Source organism: Rhodamnia argentea, chromosome 1 (assembly GCF_020921035.1).
Source record: "Rhodamnia argentea isolate NSW1041297 chromosome 1, ASM2092103v1, whole genome shotgun sequence".
NCBI lineage: Eukaryota > Viridiplantae > Streptophyta > Magnoliopsida > Myrtales > Myrtaceae > Rhodamnia > Rhodamnia argentea.
The window spans coordinates 21785417-21791164 of record NC_063150.1 but is presented as its reverse complement, the minus strand read 5'-3'; the positions used below and the strand labels follow the sequence as shown (position 1 = coordinate 21791164).

At 45.4% G+C, this 5748-nt stretch overlaps 2 pseudogenes; both read left to right on the top strand.

Moving 5' to 3' along the window:
- LOC115730325 lies at nt 1-2206 on the top strand (annotated as a pseudogene).
- Nucleotides 2207-3026: 820 nt separating this feature from the next.
- Nucleotides 3027-4899, top strand: LOC115730327 (annotated as a pseudogene).
- Nucleotides 4900-5748: the final 849 nt, after the last annotated feature.

Here is a 5748-nt window from a genome sequence, read left to right as displayed (position 1 = left end):
ATGGTCACCAGCATGGGTCCCGAACATGACCGAGCAATCGAAGTGAGAGCATTCGACGAGAAGAAATCCGGGGTTAAAGGCCTCGTGGACGCCGGGATCGCCCAAGTCCCCCGCATATTTGTTCGGCTGCCCGACGGCGTGGCCTGCGGTGAGGATCGTGCGGACATCCCAGTGATGGACCTAGGACGTGCGAATGCACGCCCCACCGATCACAATGAGACGGCGCGGCATATCGGGCAAGCACTCGAAAAATGGGGTTTCTTCCGGGTGATCAACCATGGGGTCCGTGAGAAGAGGGGTCCCGCAGGTTCTTCGAGCGGGAGACGGAGGACAAGAAAGGATTCTACACCAGAGATTTTACGAAGAGATTCATACACAACAGCAACATGGCCCTTTATGCTCCCGATTGGAGGAACGACATATGTTGCTCCGTGGGACCAGAGCCTCCCCGGCCCGAGGAGTTGCCCGAACCTTGCGGGTGAGCCAATGGCTTCTCTTGCGCTTTTCACCTTCCAGAAAGGTTAAAATCCATGAACGAATTCGCAAAGTGAAAAATAATAAAGATAATTTGCCAAAGAATTGCAATTGTTCATATAGGTGCAAGGTAACTGCTTTTCACCGTATAATACTTGATAGCCTTTTTTTTACTCCTTTAATCAAGGCTAAACTAGCAAGTGTATGAAACTTGAGTTAATGACGTACCTTCCCGGTAGAACGGCCGGAATAGCGGTTGAACTCTCGGGAAATGAACAGTCCTTCATTCAGTCGGCTAAAGCAATTGTTGCCACCACTGCACATGTCATAGCATATAAGCTTACATCAAGTCTCAATCAATGAGACGGATCAGTCAGACTATCCTCAATGATTTATCATTTTCATGGATGGGAACCTCAGATGTGGTCGTTTCATTCTTTTTGGGTAGAAAAAGGATGTTCCTTGACAGTTGACTTTACTTACGCTCTAGCGATAGCGATAGCAGTACCAAGCTTTTGCCCCCAAATTGACCCAAAATATGAACACGCTGAAAGGTGTTCTCTGGGAATACGTTTGACCATACTTTATGGCAGCTCTAGTTCGGTTTTCTGAGGCATAAAAAATTCTATGGTAGAGAAATGCTGATGGAGTACTCAAAGCATGTGATGAGACTGGGCTCTTGTATGTATGAGCTCTTATCAAAAGCAATAGGACTCCCCCAAAATCACTTGAAGGGGATGGAGTGCGGAAAGGGACACTCGATCATATGCCACTACTATCCGCCATGCCAACCCGAGTTGACCCTAGGTGTGACAAAGCATTCAGACAATGACTTCCTCACAATTCTCCTCCAAGGTCAAATTGGAGGACTTCAAGTGCTTCATGAGAACCAGTGGATTGAAGTTCCTCCAATTCCAGGAGCACTAGTGATCAACATCGGAGATCTTTTGCAGGCAAGTGCTTTGGCCGGATATCGTCATTCATTTCTGAGCTTCTCTGAAACTGTGTTTTGATTGGTCGATACACTGCGATCCCCTTCCCGCCTCTTGTTCTTGTACTTTCTCATATGCTAAGCTAGTTAAAGGGCTCTTAAGATTTTACCAAGGCATCTTCCCCGTAGCAATAACATAATGTCTCCAAAATCTGCACTTTTCTTTGGTAGGATGAATCTGCATTTATCATTCCCAAATGCCATGTGGATCAAGTATACTAAAAGAGCTACTTGACTAATCCAAACTTGATTCCAACTCGGTTGTATCATGCTAGCCTCACATCAATACGTTCAAAATTGTCTAGATGAGAGAGACGTATGTGCAGCACTTTTCACAGGACACTGGTCAATGTGGGTCCTAGAACTGCAGTTGTTCGTATTCATCAACAAGAAGATTGCAATCATAGCAGTATCTAGAAACTATGTCCATTCATTTCTGACACGAGAACCGGCGGACCGAGAACGGATCACTAATTGTTGCATTCGCAGCTCATAACGAATGACCGGTTTAAGAGTGTCGAGCATCGAGTCATGGCAAACAAGAGAGGCTAGAGAGTGTTGGTGGCATGCTTTTTCGGCCACATTCCTCAGCCATCTTCGAGGCTGTATGGACCCATCAAGGAATTAACATGAACAAACAACCCACCAATTTACAAGGAGACTACACTTCCAAACTACACTGCCCATTACATTTCCAAGGGCGTATATGGAACTTCCGCCCTTCCCGATTTCAAGTTGTAGACTTTGTAGACAGGAAGATTAGGAGATAATGGGCAAAAGTTATTCATGGTATTCGGTGGGATTTCTCTTCATTGGAGGGGCAACTTTTTTACATGCTCATCTTCATGTTTGTATTTGAAAATAAAAGTACGTGCGTAGGTTCATCTATGTAAAACTACCAAAGAACAGGGTCGACTTTCTTCACTGTTCGATCACGGTCGCTTATATTGCTTCATTTGATAGCGCCAATGCAACTCTCAAAAAGCAAAGATCATTGTCAAACAAAAGCGGAACCTAAAGAAGAACACAGAACGTAGGGAGAGGAAGATCCAACACATACCCCTCATAAATGGAATATTTAGATGAAACTGTGTTGAGTAACCGTATGACAGTTATAACACTAATCGATCATGAGAAAATTTTCTGGAATATTTCTTGCCAAGCTTCAACTCGCTCAATGACAATAACCAGAAAAAACTGCAAAGCAGAAATCTATTTACACTTAGATTTTCTATGAAACAGTAGGTTTCCATTACAACACCACGATATCTAAGACTTAATTGATCACATCGAGTCAGCATGCATTAAGATGACGCAACGATTGATCCAAGGGCTGCTGCAACATCAAATTGTCCAGTCGTCTATCAATGTTCAACTCTGTCCTAACGGATTTCTTTCCATAAACCGCAAAAACTTGTGTACTAGCCGCCCCGGTCCCCGAGAGAATCAGCCACTATTAAAGAGCATTGTCATTTTCTCAGCAAGTGGTAGCTCATAAAGTATGACTTTCTCCTTTCATTTTTATGGACCTCATTATTCGAAAGTCAAATCCTCCCAATGTGATATCACCGTTCTCTTCTCTCCATCTCTCGGCTATAAAAAAAGCTGCTACGTCTCCACAACATTCAATTCATAATCGAAACTTGCAAATTTACAGTCACGGTGACATTGAATTGCAGGAGAGAGAGAGAGAGAGAGAGAGAGAGAGGAACAATGCCTACCATCGATTTGGCATCCGACTCCAGCGAGCAGAGCTACAACAGAGCGAGCGAGCTGAAACGTTCGACGGCTCGAAAGCCGGGGTCAAAGGCCTCGTCGACGCCGGAATCACTGAAATCCCCCAAATCTTCATCCGACCGTAGGAGACATCCGAAAAGAGCTCCGAATCGGGCAGCAGCTCCGAGAATCTCAGCGTCCCGATCATCGACCTAGGCGGAATCGAACGACACCCGGCCAAGAGGAAGGGGGTGATCGAGAGGATGCGACACGCGTCGGAGACGCTGGAGTTCTTTCAGGTGGTGAATCAAGGGGTTGCGGTGGCCGTGCTGGAGGAGATGAAGGAGGGGGTGAGGAGGTTCTACGAGCAAGACGACGAGGCAAAGAAGGTGTTCTACACGCGCGGCATAACGAGGAAGGTGGTGTACAACAGCAGTTTCGACCTGTATACGGCGTCGGTGGCGAACCGGAGGGACACTTTTTCTGCTACATGGCGCCTAGCCCGCCGTCGCCCGAGGAGCCGCCGGAGGTTTGCACCGTGAGCGTGTGAACAGCCGAGGCCTTGGGTCTCGGAGGCGACCATGCCATTTTCACCTACAACTTTAAAATATGTTGTTTTCCACAGAGACAAAATAACCTTTTCACCCTTGAGGTGACTATCTTTCTATACTTTTTAATTTATATAAACTAATTTATTTAACCTGAAATATCTAAAAAAGTCGCAGTATAAATAACACTTTATAAGTTGGATCTAATCCAATGATTTCCATGACTAAAATTTGCAGGGACATGCTAATAGACTACTCGAAGCAAGTGATGAGCTTAGGCGTGTTGCTGTTCGAGCTCCTGTCCGAGTCTCTCGGACCGAGGCCAGACCGCCTCCAGGAGATGGACCGCGCCGAGGGCCTGGCGGTCATATGCCTCTACTACCCGGCGTGCTTGCTGCCCGAGCTGATGATGGGGATGAGCAAGCCCTCAGACAACGACTTCCTCAAAGTGCTCCTGCAAGACCACATCGGAGGCCTCCAAGTCCTTCACGACGACCCCTGGGTCGATGTCCCTCCTGTCCCTTGAGCCTTGGCAATCAATGTTGGTGACCTCCTACGGGCAAGTTCCATTGCCGGGGTTTGACCATGTTTCTTAAAATGGCCCCCATCTCAAATCAGGTCAAGTTCGTAACATCCGATAATTTACGAGCAACTCCTTGGATCAACGGCAACGATGGCCCCACGTCGGTTGTCTTCAAAGAAAATCGCACCTGATATTGATTTCAAAGGGTATTGACATAGAATTACAAGTACACTATCTAGTGCTTGGAAATTTATGTGAAAAAACATAGGCGATGTCTTGGGGATATTGGGAGATACACTTTGCCTGGGGATATCTTGCTCTGCGCGAGCATCATGGTAACGGCGTGGATGCTGATGGTGTCTGTCGCTCTTTTTTCTTCCTTGCAGCTTATAACGAACGACAGGTTCAAAAGCATGGAGCACAAGAGTGTTGGCTAAGCCGATGGGCCCAAGAATATCGGTGGCGTGCTTTTTCAGCACGAGCTTCCAGCCGTCGTCGAAGCTTTTCGGGCCGATTAGGGAGCTCTTGTCCGAGGACAATCCGCCAAGCTACAGAGAAACCACAGTGAGGGACTACCTTGTCTACTTCAAGGAACATGGCCTTGATGGAACTTCCCCTCGCAGACACTTTAAGCTGTGAACTCTTATGTTTTTCCTAGGATCTGCATAATCATTCTCGAACAAGTAATGCCGTTGGTACGAATTTTGGAATTCTAGTTTGCTCGCCGTGTTGTAACCATGTTTCTGGAGCATTTACTGATTTTTGTATTAGATAAGATTCCTTTTCATGCTACCATTGTACCATATTGAGCCTATGTTGCTATAAACTTCTTGTTTGAACAAGCAAATTCATTTAATCTGCAGAACTCATTTCGATATTGATTCGTACATGGGGATTGCACTCACATGAAATTTTGGTGCTCTGATTACCAATGTACTTCTATAAGTTTCAGGTGAGTTTGCAAATGTGCACGCATGTTGGATAATATTTGGTAAAGGACAGACAAAGGGACAAGGTACTTTAAGGGATATAGGCAAGGTTTCGCGGGACAAGGATAGTTTGATTAGTTTAACAAAATAATTGCACGAGTGATGGAGGACCGTTACAAGGGATGTAATTTGTGTATGTTTAGGGTGCACATTATGACACTTCCGAAAGTGAATTTTTGCTCTAAAAATATTTCTAGAGTAGAAATCTGTTTGGTAATGTAACTTATGAAGCAGAAATAGAAATCTGTTTGGTAATATAACTTATGAAGTAGAAATCCGTTTGGTGAAAATTTTTACTTCTGAAGTAAATTTCCACTTCTGAAGTTGTTTTTTTCCCCGTTTGAGAAGTTAAAAAAAATAGTTTATCCAACTCAAGAAATACTTCTCGTCTCACCCTCTTTTCATTACGCCTTCACCCTTTTTTCAATCATATCCACCTCCGTCGACCTCAGCTGCCGCCAACCATTGTTGGCTGCCGTCGCCGTCGCCATCGCCGCCGCCACCGCC